Source organism: Orcinus orca, chromosome 9 (genome assembly GCF_937001465.1).
Source record: "Orcinus orca chromosome 9, mOrcOrc1.1, whole genome shotgun sequence".
Taxonomy (NCBI): Eukaryota; Metazoa; Chordata; class Mammalia; order Artiodactyla; family Delphinidae; genus Orcinus; species Orcinus orca.
This window is the reverse complement of record NC_064567.1, coordinates 88,696,300-88,709,496: the sequence shown is the minus strand read 5'-3', so window position 1 is coordinate 88,709,496 and position 13,197 is coordinate 88,696,300. Positions and strand designations below refer to the sequence as shown.

General features: G+C 38.0%; 1 pseudogene; it reads right to left on the bottom strand.

Annotated features, from left to right (window-relative positions):
• Nucleotides 1–228: 228 nt before the first annotated feature.
• Nucleotides 229–1,089, bottom strand: LOC101275721 (la-related protein 1B-like; annotated as a pseudogene).
• Between the last annotated feature and the right edge of the window lie 12,108 nt (nucleotides 1,090–13,197).

The window sequence follows — 13,197 nt, the reverse complement described above, 5'->3', positions numbered from 1 at the left end:
TAAGTCAAAAAGTCACTTCAGTAGCATAACAAAAGATACCTTTACTGTTCTCATCACTTTGGAAATTCCAAGGGTTTGAGGAGTTCTGCGCCAGAAACAGGGTGAAGACTATTTCTTACTATAAAACATAATATCACAGTGTTCCATACATTTTTAGTTAATTTTTTGCATATGGTATGAGGTAATGGTTCAATTTCATTCTTTCGCACGTGGCCATCTGGATGTCCTGTCATCATTTGTTGAAACGACTATTCCTTTCCCATTGAATGGTCTTGGCACCCTTTTCAAAAATCAGCTTACCGCATGGTTTATTTCTGGGCTCTAAGTTCTATTCCATTGATCTAAATGTCTATCCTTATGCCAGTGCCACACTGTCTTGATTACTATAGCTTTGTGGTAAGTTTTACAAATTGGAAGTGTAATCCTTCAAATTTGTTCTTCTTTTCCAAGATTATTTTGGCTATTCTGGGTCCCTTGAATTTCCATATGAACTTTAGATCATCTTGTCAATTTCTTTATGACTGTCTTTATGTTTGTTTCCATCTATTTCCATGCATAAATCTTGTTCATTATAATAGAGACCACCATTGATAACTTAAGCAAGTTCAGATGTAATTTTTGCCATAGATTTGTGGTTGCCTGTTTGATCTCATCCAGGATGTTTTCTCAGGTAAAGTGGCATCTCATTTATAATCAAAATCTTGTTTGAATCTTAGTCATCAATTTCACAGTCTGAATCATTATCAGACCAATCAGTAAATGTGTTTTTTCATCCTCCTATTTGTTGCATCTCTTCAGCAAATAAAAGAAAATCAAGTCTTGTTCTTCTGGAGGATTCAGTTGATTTAATGCCTCATCAGGCACAGACATTGACTCCTTCAGTTTCACTGGAGATACACAGTGTCCCTCTTTTTACTTCTATCCGAGGCTTTGAGTCTAAGTCAGCCAAACCAGAAGATAACCTCTAGACATTGCTTGAATATTAGTTGTTTCAGTATTTTTCTTTGGACTCAGTAGACTTCCAAATCTTGAAGAATTTGGGGCAGACACTATATATGAACCAGAGACTTGGTCTGATATGAATGCAAAACAGCAATTTTTTTAAGGTCTTCCATCAAGAAATAAGTTCCTTGCAACATGTGAAACTACTCTTTTTTTTTTTTTTGCGGTACGCAGGCCTCTCACTGTTGTGGCCTCTGCCGTCGCGGAGCACAGGCTCCGGACGCGCAGGCTCAGCAGCCATGGCTCACGGGCCCAGCCGCTCGGTGGCATGTGGGATCCTCCCGGACCGGGGCACAAACCCGTGTCCTCTGCATCAGCAGGTGGACTCTCAACCACTGCGCCACCAGGGAAGCCCTGAAACTACTCTTAATTAGAATTAAATAAATATCTGCTCAACCTTAACCCTTGCATTAAGCAAGTGATTATAACAGATGAAAAAGAAGATTTTCATCCTTCCCATGTCACTAACATCTTCCCTCCAGAAGCGCTCCACTTACTGCTTACTAAACCGATGGCCCATTCATCAACTGACAGGATACCGCCTTAAACAAATGTGTCTATTTCTGACTCAGGAAATGGAAGCTTCTAGAGTGGAGGATCTCAGTCAGTGGCATGGCTGAAGAGTAGAAGTTCACTGCAGGAAAACCACATTTAAAGCATTGTCAAAACACGTGTGTCTGCTCACTGTTTCCTGGGCTACCCCACTCCCGGAATATCAGGATAAGGGTAGAAGAAATAGGAAGGTGAGAAATATTTATCTGGGAAAATTTCACAGGTCAATCTGATAGCCACTGTTCTACAGTCATGCAGAAAGAAACAAAAGTTTCATAAGCCACCAGGAGCCAATCCTCCATCCCTGGGGGAAGAAGAGAGAGAGGAAAAGGGGAATGGGCTTGAAATCAATACTTTGTTTAATTCAAATCATACAGAAAACGAGAAGCAGAAATGGGCTACTCAGTCTTTTTGTAAGAGCTTCTTTATTTTTATACAATTTTTATTTTTTATTTATTTTTTGATTTTTTTAAGTCTTTATTGAATTTGTTACAGTATTGCTTCTGTTTTATGTTTTGGTTTTTTTTTTTTTTTTTTTGGTTTCTTTTTTTCGTTGCTTCTTATTGCTTTATTTATGTTTTGGTTTTTTGACCACGAGACATGTGGGATCTTAGCTCCCTGACCAGGGATCGAACCCACAATCCCTGCATTGGAAGGCAAAGTCTTAACCATTGGACTGCCAGGGAAGTCCCTATACAACTTTTAAAGGTTACACTCATTTACAGTTATTACAAAATATTGGCTATATTCCCCATGTTGTACAATACATCCTGTAGCCTATCTTATATACCCAATAGTTTGTACCTCCCACTCCCCCACCCCTATATAGCTCCTCCCCTTTTCTTCCCACTAGTAACCGCTAGTTTGTCCTCTGTATCTGTGAGTCTGCTTCTTTTATGTTTTATTCACTAGTTAGTTTTATTTTTTAGATTTTACATATAAGTGATATCATACAGTATTTGTCTTTCTCTGTCTGACTCATCTCACTTAGTACAATGTCCTCCAAGTCCATCCATGTTGCTGCACATGGCAAAATTTGATTCTTTTTTATGGCTGAGTAGTATTCCATTGTATGTATATGTGTGTGTGTGTGTGTGTGTGTGTGTATATACACCACCTCTTTTTCCATTCATCTGTTGATGGACACTTAGGTTGCTTCCATGTCTTGGCAATTGTAACTGATGCTGCTCTGAACATTGGGGTGCATGTAATCTTTTTAAATCAGTTCTTGGGTTTTTTCAGATATATACCTAGGAGTGGAATTGCTGGGTCATATTGTAGTTGGGCTACTCAGTCCTGCCAACCAAAAGGGCAGAAGCAATGAAAGGACCATAAGAGTAGAGCAAAAAAGGTTGAAAAAGATAAAGAAACATATATCAGAAAATAATTGATGACATGAAAAATAAGAAGAATGGTAGAGCAGAGAGAAAAGAGAGAGCGAAGAGCTTGTCCTAGGGAGTCAGTCAGGATATGAGAATTTACGCAAGAGACCACTGATTTAAAATGGAATTACAGACACAGAACCAGAGAAGAACCCTTGGGGAATGGCTCTAATTTTATTTTTGAGGAAGTGAACAAGGATTTGAGAAGAAGCAAAAAAGAATAAGTAGCAAATTTAAGGAACTCTTTTTAGAAGAGAAAATAAACTTTGGAGAAAGAAAAAAATGAAAGAATAGCATAAAATGTTCAGCATGAGAGACCCATTCAATTTAAGACATCTTATTTTCCAAGTACATGAGGCCAACATGTCTTTGATGGAGACTGTATAAAGTTAGATTTATAAACATCAGAGTTGTATCTGGCAGGGAGAATAAGAGTGAAATAAGGCAAGCAACCAATTAATTAGCCTCCAGTGCTCTTACATAGAATTTCAAGAATCTACCGGGTAAGCCACTTTTTAAGGAGATGATGTAGGAGACTTTTTTAATATTTCCCTGAGGGAAGAAACAGATCAGTTAAGGAATACAGCCAGACCAAAGGCACTGCTGAATTTTTGTGTGTACTTTCAACTCAGATAAAATCATGAGTGCTGTGTTTCCAATTTTCTTATTAGGTACTATTTGCAATACTTTAAATTTTTCTTTTCCAGTTCCACAGATGTTCTCTTACGCAGTTAGCCAACAGGGAGTGATTTTTGTAACATGTTTTGTTTTTTACAACATCATTTTATTTTTTATTGACGTTTCAGTGAAATTGTTCATCACTGTATTGATTGGTCCACCTAGAAACTAGGGAGATTTTGGTACTGAGGAGCTGGAGTGAGATGGTTCCAGGTCCAAACCCTACTCTATCACTTGCTAGATGTGTAATTCAAGACAAAGTATCTCATCTCTCTGTTCTAAGGTAATCCCACCTCAAAGGAGTAAATTAGGCAATTTTTATAGAACATTCGTTACAATGCCTTGTACATAGTAAATGCTCAATAAATAGCCATTATTGTTATTATTATTAGTTTTTGGAACAATCCTTGTCCTAAAAACAAACAAAAAGCCTATATTCAAAAGAAAAGGAAGGAAATAGACACTTAGTAGCATTAGGAAGAAGAAACGGGCTTAGTCTCTTATTTTAAAGTAGGGATAATAAAAACACTAAAGTGGCTGTGAAATGGAACAGCACATATGAAGTACCCCACACAATGATCGATCAGTGTACTTAATGACAAGCACCTGGTTAGTGCTGTATAGAAACGGGCCTTTTCACTGCTCTAAGTTGAGAAGGGTGATCGTGCTATATCAATAACCAGCAGAGGAGTCTGGCCACACTGACACCGGGTCAAAAATGGTAATCTTACAGTAGCACCATGACCATGTCAAAGTACTGCAAAGCAAGCCCTATGTTAATGCAAAGATTTGTCATTATTAGAATGGAGACTCAGATCAAATATACATAATTGAAAAAAGAAAACCTTTTGGGTGAGTGGTTTTGCTTCCAAGCAAAAAGATCTTGGAAACTTGAGATGGAAGAAGCAGGCACCGAGGAAGGAGAAAAGAACCCAGAATGGGGAGATTCGAAGCCCGTGTTGTCTATTTCACAACTGAATCAGTTTACTCGAGCATTTGAAATCAGGGTGTGGAGAAACAGTGTGGTTGCCTCCAGGCAGCTGAGTGAAGCAGACTTGGAAGGGCTTTGGCACTGGGCAAGTGAGGGAAAGGAAGCCAAAATGGAAGTGGACCTGAAGGGGGATGGAGGAGAGGCAATGCTCTTTACAGTTGAGCTGACCTGAACATCAGGAGAGGTGTTTTCCTGAAAAACAGAAAATTTAACCATTAGTCGATGAGCTTTATGCCTGGATTTGGGCTTTTGTTGAGATGCGTTGGTATCACATGGAAACATCTGACAAGTCCCTTCTCATGACCCAACATGGGAAGCCAGATTGATTTGGAAGGTTATGCTGTGGTTTGGAGGCTATTCAAAGTTTAGTATTTTGTTTTATCAGCGTATAGAGCTCCAGACTGAAAGGTTTCTCAGTAAGTCCAACATAACCAGTCTTTCCATTGACATACGGACAGGAAGGGCCACTGCACGTGGGGGTGGAGGCTGTGCCTTGCCCACAGAAGGTCTCCAGAGGGGTGAGTGGGAACAGATCTAGCCTGATCTTTTCACCAAGATGCAGGACAAGAGCTTTTTAGCAACTCGTACAGTCGTTCTACATGAGTTAACAGTGGGTATGGGAGTTGATTTCTGTTGATTCGCTTAAGCCCAAGGTACGTTTGTGTTTAGGAGCCGTTTGGACCTAGCAAACAAACAAATGAACAATCAAACACTAGAATCATACTTGGCACAAGATGAGCACAGTATGAGAGGCTTATGGACATGGGACTGAAACTGACAGAGGGAAGGGGAGATTCATGTCTCTCCTTTCATCTCACACTTACGTCATGGGCCTACAATCATCCCTGGGTGGAACGTAAATGGAATTCAAGGTATTGCCTCACTCTCTTTCTCTTGATGTCAGGATACTAGCAGATACTCTCAAAAGAGGTGACTGAAGAGAGTTTAATGAAGGGACCTTCTACAAAAATGTGGACAGGGTTAAGGGAAACCAATAAAGGATGGTGATTCCCCATGGTTGGTAATCTGTAAGTCAGAAGTGACAACGGAAGGAGTAGTTACCAGAATTTCCAGGGATGAGCTGCCCTTCAGGAGCCATGACCTTTTGTAGAGAAGAAACACAGTCACAACCAAGAGTGCCTTTCTTCCTTATAGTACCGTCGTAATAGCCCCTATGCCACTCAAAGAAGAATGTTCTGGAGTCAAGGTCAAATGGATTCTTCTTCCTTTCCACCAATATTCAAAAAGCTTTACACATTTTAAAGTGCATATTGAACTCTGACTTTCTTTTATAGTTTTTTGTTTTTCTATTATTTCTGATTGCTTTTAATTTTTCTTGTAGAGAAGCAGTACCTCCCTTCTTCTCCATGTTATGAATGGATTCCAGCTTCTTACTCATGCTAACTATTACATGGAAGTCATTCCATTTTTATTCTTCTTAAAGAACACTGACTCTCCCTTTTAATTTGGATTATTGATTTCTAGGCCTGCTGAAGAAATGTTGTTCTGAGACTTATTTGTAAAAAATGATTATAAGAAGTATAAGTAATTGTATTACTGGGTTAGCTTATCTTTTCCTTTATCCCACACTTTATCCTAGATTTTCACCCTTGATTAGATGAATAATATCACTTAGTGATATGCAAAAGAAGATATGAGTGACATCTGTTTTTTTAAGTGCTAGGGTTGTTTTTACTTGATTCTAATTTATTTTATTTTTTTATTGAAGTATAGTTGATTTACAACGTTGTGCCAGTCTCTGCTGTACAGCAAAGTGACCAGTTATACACATATAGACATTCTTTTTTTTATAATCTTTTCCATTATGGTTTATCACAGGATATTGAATATAGTTCCCTATGCTATTCAGTAGGACCTTGTTTATCTATCCCATATGTAATAGTTTGCATCTGCTAATCCCAAACTCCGAGTCCTTTCCTCCCCCACCCTCCTCCCCCTTGGCAACCACAAGTTTATTCTCTATGTCTGTGAGTCTGTTTCTGCTTTGTAGATAAGTTCATTTGTGCCATGTTTTAGATTCCACATATAAGTGATATATGGTATTTGTCTTTCTCTTTCTGACTTATTTTACTTAGTATGATAATCTCTAGTTGCATCCATGTTGCTGCAAATGGCATTATTTCATTCTTTTTTATGGCTGAGTGGTATTCCATTGTACATATGTACCACATCTTCTGTATCCATTCATCCATCAATGGACAGTTAGGTTATCTCCATGTTTTGGCTATTGTGAATAGTGCCGCTTTGAATATAGGCGTGCATGTATCTTTTTGAATTAGAGTTTTGTCCAGGTATATGCCCAAGAGTGGGATTGCTGGATCTTATGGTAATTCTATTTTTAGTTTGCTGAGGAATCTCCACAGTGTTTTCCATAGTGGCTGCACCAACTTACATTCCCACCAACAGTGTAGGAGGGTTCCCTTTTCTCCACACCCTCTCCAGCATTTATTGTTTGTAGATTTTTTAATGATGGCCATTCTGACTGGCGTGAGGCGGTACCTCATTGTAGTTATGATTTGCATTTCTCTAATAATTAGTGATGTTGAGCATCTTTTCATGTGCCTACCGGCCAGATGTATGTCTTCTTTGGAGAAATGTCTATTAAGGTCTTCTGCCCATTTTTCAGTTGGGTTGTTTTTTTGTTGTTGAGTTGTATGAGCTGTTTGTATATTTTGGAGATTAAGCTCTTGTCTGTCGCATCATTTGCAAATATTTCCTCCCATTCCGAAGGTTGTCTGTTCATTTCTTTTATGATTTCCTTTGCTATGCAAAAGCTTGTAAGTTTGATTAGGTCCCATTTGTTTATTTTTGCATTTATTTCTATCTACTTAATTCTAGAATGGCTTATCTGGTTAATGTGGAATGGGCTTTTATATTTCTTGCTGGCTGCTAACTGAGAGAATACCAACCTTCAGCTACAGGTTAGATCATCTTTAGATGTAATATAATCTGAAAACCAAGTCTTTAATCACCTTGAGATAAGATAAATTCTTGACTGTCATGAGTATTATTCCAACTGCTAACATGCTGTTGGTTTCACCATTTGGACCTATGCAAAAACCACTGCCTGCAGGATAGCAGAGTGACATGAAGTATGGGGAGTGCCAGGGGAACCAGCACCAATGATGAAAAGTGAGAACTGCCTGTACCTCGTCTTCCTCACTTATCTGTGATTTGAACCAGGCCTTAGGCAAAACACTGAAGCCCACAAAGGGAGCTAGGGGAGATGTAAAACAATCTTGGCAAAGAGTCCTTGATATGAAGGGCCTCATCCCCTAGAAAGCACATGCCACAAATGTATTTTAAAAAGAAAAAGGCTGGGCTTCCCTGGTGGCGCAGTGGTTGAGAGTCCACCTGCCAATGCAAGGGACACGGGTTCGTGCCCCGGTCCGCGAAGATCCCCCATGCCAGCGGAGTGGCTGGGCCCGTGAGCCACAGCCGCTGAGCCTGCGCGTCCAGAGCCTGTGCTCCGCAACGGGAGAGGCCACAACAGTGAGAGGCCTGCGTACCGCAAAAAAAAATGGAGCACCTCCTTAATATTGCACCCAAAGCACCTCTCTTTCCACACCTTAGTCCCAGCCCTGATTTTAGGTTTTGTGAGTCACGCAGTCTCTGTAACAATTTCTCAACTCTGCCCTTGCAGGGTGAAAGCAGCCATGGATATGTGAATAAGTGAACATGGCTGTGTTGCTATAAAACTTTATTGATAACAGGTGACAGGGTGAGTTTGGCCTGAGGGCCATAGTTTGCTGACCCCTGCCCCAAGCTCAGGAGCCACAAATACAAGGAACACAGTTGGGCAAGAATAAAAAAGACCACAGTAAATAGAGCTGGACCAGAGGAGACCCTCCCATTCAGGGTGGTTTTCCCTACTCCATACTGAGCAGTGGGCAGCAGTGGCATTTCCCAAGTCCTGCAGAATTCGTGACATGTTCCAAAATGTCTTTTTTGTTTTGTCTCACATTTGAACGTGGTCACATTTGGCTGACTATAGAGTTTTGGTGTAAAAATAGTTTCCCCTCAGAACTAGAGACACTGTCTGTTGTCTTTCAGTATCTTGTATTGATGATGGAAAATTCATTGATATTCTGCCTCATATTTTTTTGTCAGTAACCTCTCTTTTTTCCTCTGGGAACTTTTAGGATTTTCTCTTGATCTTCAGAGGGAAGAGAAAAATCCACAAGAAAGAATAGTGAATGGGAAACATAAAAAAAAAAAAAATGTCAGGACAGGATCCAATAATATGAATGAATTAACTTCCTTTATCAACAAACAGAAAAAACCTATTTTTTAAAAAATCCAGTCATATGCTTTTCATAAGAGCCGTATCTAAAACAAAATGACCCAAACAGTTGAAATAAAGTTTTCCAAAAAAGATATCCAGCGTAAATGCTAGTAAGAAGGAAGCAAGTATGGTGATGTTAATTTCACATGCAGTAAATTTCAAGATGAAAAATTTGGAAAAAGAGGAATATTTATATTGATGAAAAGAACAAGCTACAAAAACAGAACAGTCAAAACTTTTACCTGACATAACTTGGAAAGTATAAAATAAAAGTATTAATACAAAAAGAATTTGACAAATGCCCAAACACAGTGGGAAACTCATATATATCAGAAATTGATAGATCAAGTAAACAGAACTTAAGAAAGAATGAAAAGAATTTGAATAATATAATTAACAAACTTGATCAAAAATATATTTTAACTCCCCTCCAAAAAAAAGAGAGCATGAACATTGTTTTCAAACACCAATGAAATAGCTACAAAAATTGAACATAAACCCAGTCAAAGAGAAATATCTCCAATTCCAAGAAATTCTTGAAAGCAGAAATCATAATCTTGATTCTCTGATATCAATGAAAAAAGTTAGAAATTAAAAAGATGACAAAAACGCTTACAATGTTTCTGAAAAACTCTTAAAGAGGAAATTAAAACTAATTAGAAACTGCTTCTAAATAAACTAAAAATGAGAAAAAAAATTATCTAAAACTTAAGTAATATACCCAAAGTAATACTCAGGGGATAATGTATCAACTTAAATAATATATTAAAAATCAAGAACAATTAAAAATAAATTAACTCAAAAAAAATAAATAAATAAAATAAAATAAAAAATAAATAAATAAATTAACTCAAGACACTAGAAAAAGAAAAACAGAATAACTCAAAGAAAATAAAAGCAATTAATAAAGAACTAATATAAAACTTATTAAATAGACAGTACAACTTGTTCAGTAAGATCACAAGTTATTTCCTTGAAAGAGCAATGAAATAGATCTTTGGCAAGTGTGATGATGACAAGAGAGAAACACCAAATAAACCACATAAGGAAGGGAGACAGCTGTAGAGATGAAGGAGGTTTGTTTTAACTTCTGGAGGTTATTGAAGACCAATATCTCTATGAAGTGAATGATCTTACTGGAAAATATACATAACAAAACTTTTAAAGGGAGACAGAGAGAGAAACTATATAGATGAAAAAAACAAAGTTAGAAGGTATCTAAAAATCTTATGCAAAAAGACATGCTCCGGGGAAAGATGACAGTGACAGCATAGTTTTAAATCTCCACAAATCCCTCCCAAGAAACAGAGCAACTAGGATGGAGTTGAAATCTGCAGGAGGAGTAGGAATTAACTAGGTAAACTTGGGGAAAAAAAAGGCATCTGGGGAAGAGGAATAATTTATGCAAATGCCCTGCGACAGGACAGATCGTGGCATATATTGGGAATTGAAAGAAAGGCCAAATGCCCTGTGTGATCCCCATCTCTTGAATATGGGTGGGAACTGGGCTTTCTTCCACCTAATAGAACATGGCAAAGGTAACAAAGATGGGCCTGATTACATGTGCCTGATTTCATTCCATAAAATTGCAACCCATCTTTTTTTGAATTTATTTTATCTTTATTTTTGGCTGTGCTGGGTCTTTGTTGCTTTGCATGGGCTTTCTCTAGTTGCAGCTTAAGGAGCTAATTCGGTTCTCAAAACAAATTGTTTTCCCCAAAAGAACTGTATGATTTGTATGACAAGTATACCCTATAATTGTAAAATAACTTGTTAAATTTCTGTTGTTTGACCTAATTTCACCAATTGTTTACTTAACAACTGATTATGTGGAATCTACGTGGAAAAAAGATGCTCACTGAATAACTCACAGGCAAAAAAAAATTGTGTAAAGAATTTCTCTATGTGAATAAATAATTTTGATTTTAAAAATTGTCCTAAATGGGAAAAAAAAAAAAAAAAAGAAACTGAAATCCTTGGTTCAACAGTCAGTCCAGGAAAATGGACAGCTGCCAACAGCCACATGTGCTTGAAAGTGGATCCTTCCTCCCTCAAGACTCCTGTGAGACGGAAACCCTGACCAGTTCCTTGATTACAGTATCATGAGACCATGAAGCTGAGGACCCGGCTAAGCCATGTCCAGACTTCTAACCCACAAAAACTGTGAGCTAATAGACACGTGTTGTTTTCAGCTGCTCACTTGTGGTAATGTCATTATGCAATACATAAATAAGTCATGACCAGAAGGCTAATCATCACTCCCATGAGGGAGAGGGCTGTGGAAGTGATGGTGTGTGACTGCCAAGGCTAGGTCTTAAAAGGCAATGCAGCTTTTCATCTCACTCACTAAAATACTCTCTCTGGAAGCCTTCAGCCACCATGTAGGCAATCTGGTTGCCTTAAGGTTGACACATTGAGAGTTTCCCAACCTAGTGCATGTAGAGGGACCACATGAAAAGGCCCTGAGATACAGAAAAGGGAGAAAGCCCAGCCATCCTCAGTTGTGCCGGCCCTCCACTGATCCAGCTCCAGCCTCCATCTGAGACCCTAAGCCGAGAGCACCAGGTAAGTCCTTCCTGAAGTCCTGACCCACAGAAACTGAGAGAAAGAACATTTTTTTAAAGCTCGAGTGATTTTTTTTTAATATACAGCAATGGGATAGCTAGAAGAGATAATAATAATAAAACGTATTGGTCTAAGTTGGAGAATACTAGAAAATCAACTCATTATTTTGAAAACTAGCTAATAGAAAAAGCAGAATCAAGCATTTATTTTGCTTTTCTTGTATGAACTATATATCCAGATACCCAAATAGTTTATGATGGGCAGCTTCCCTCTATAGACATATTTCTGCTAAGAGCTGAAAAACAGTGATCGAATGAGTTAATAGAGTGAATGACCCCCAGGTGAATTAATAGATGTAAACATTAAGCTTCCATGGCTGTCAACATCACAAAAGGAGTGAACACAAGACATACGTGCCTCCTGATGGAAGAACATACCACCTATGACGTAGTCTTGCCAAGAGACTACATAAAACATTTAAGGATCAAGCCTCTAGATTTAAAGGAGCTACCAATTGACAGGAAATACAGAGTCTAGAGGAAGACGGGAACCTACATCACAGGGATGCATTCAGCAAAAGCCAGACCTGTGGTGTCCAGTACTGTTGCTATGAGTCACATGTGACACTTCGAGCAACTGAGTCCAAATTAAGAAGTGACATAAATGTAAAATACAACACTGGATTTGTGTCCCCAAAAAAGAATGTAAAATATCTCAATAATTTTTATATTGGTTACATGTTGAAATGATAATATTTTGGACATACTAGATTAAATAAAATATATTATTTAAATATATTTCACCTGTCCCTTTTTACATTTCTTATTGTGGATACTGGAAAATTTAAAGTTACACATGTGGCTCTCATTTTATTTCTATTGGATAAAACTAATTCAGACCACAGGAAACTATATGGCAACCTAATTTCCTCAACAAGTAAGTTGAAAGAATAAAAACTATAAAAGAAAAGCAAGATTAAAACAGACTTTAAAAATATATCAGACAGCGTTTCCCTGGTAGTGCAGTGGTTAAGAATCCACCTGCCAATGCAGGGGACACAGGTTCGAACCCTGGTCTGGGAAGATCCCATATGCCGCGGAGCAACTAAACCCCCGTGCCACAACTACTGAGCCCGTGTGACTAGAGCCCACGCTCCACGACAAGAGAAGCCACCACAGTGAGAAGCCCGCACGCCTCAGCAAACAGTAGCCCCTGCTCACCGCAACTAGAGAAAGCCCGCGTGCAACACTGAAGACACAACACAGCCACAAATAAAAATAAATTAAATAAATTAAAAAATATATATATCGACAATTCCAATACATGGACCTTATATGTTTTTTTAATGTTTGTTTTTTTTAATTTTTAATTTTATATTGGAGTATAGTTGATTAACAATGTTGTGTTAGTTTCAGGTATATAGCAAAGTGATTCAGTTATACATATACATGTATCCTTTTTCAAATTATTTTCACATTTAGGTTATTACAGAATATTGAGCAGAGTTCCTTGTGCTATAGAGTAGGTCCTTGTTGGTTATCTATTTTAAATATAGCAGTGTGTATATGTCAATCCCAAACTCCCAATTTATCCCTCCCCACCTCCTTTCCCCTTTGGTAACCATAAATTTGTTTTCTAAGTCTGTGAGTCTGCTTCTGTTTTGTAGATATGTTCACTTGTACCATTTTTTTTAGATTCCTCATGTATGTGATATCATATGA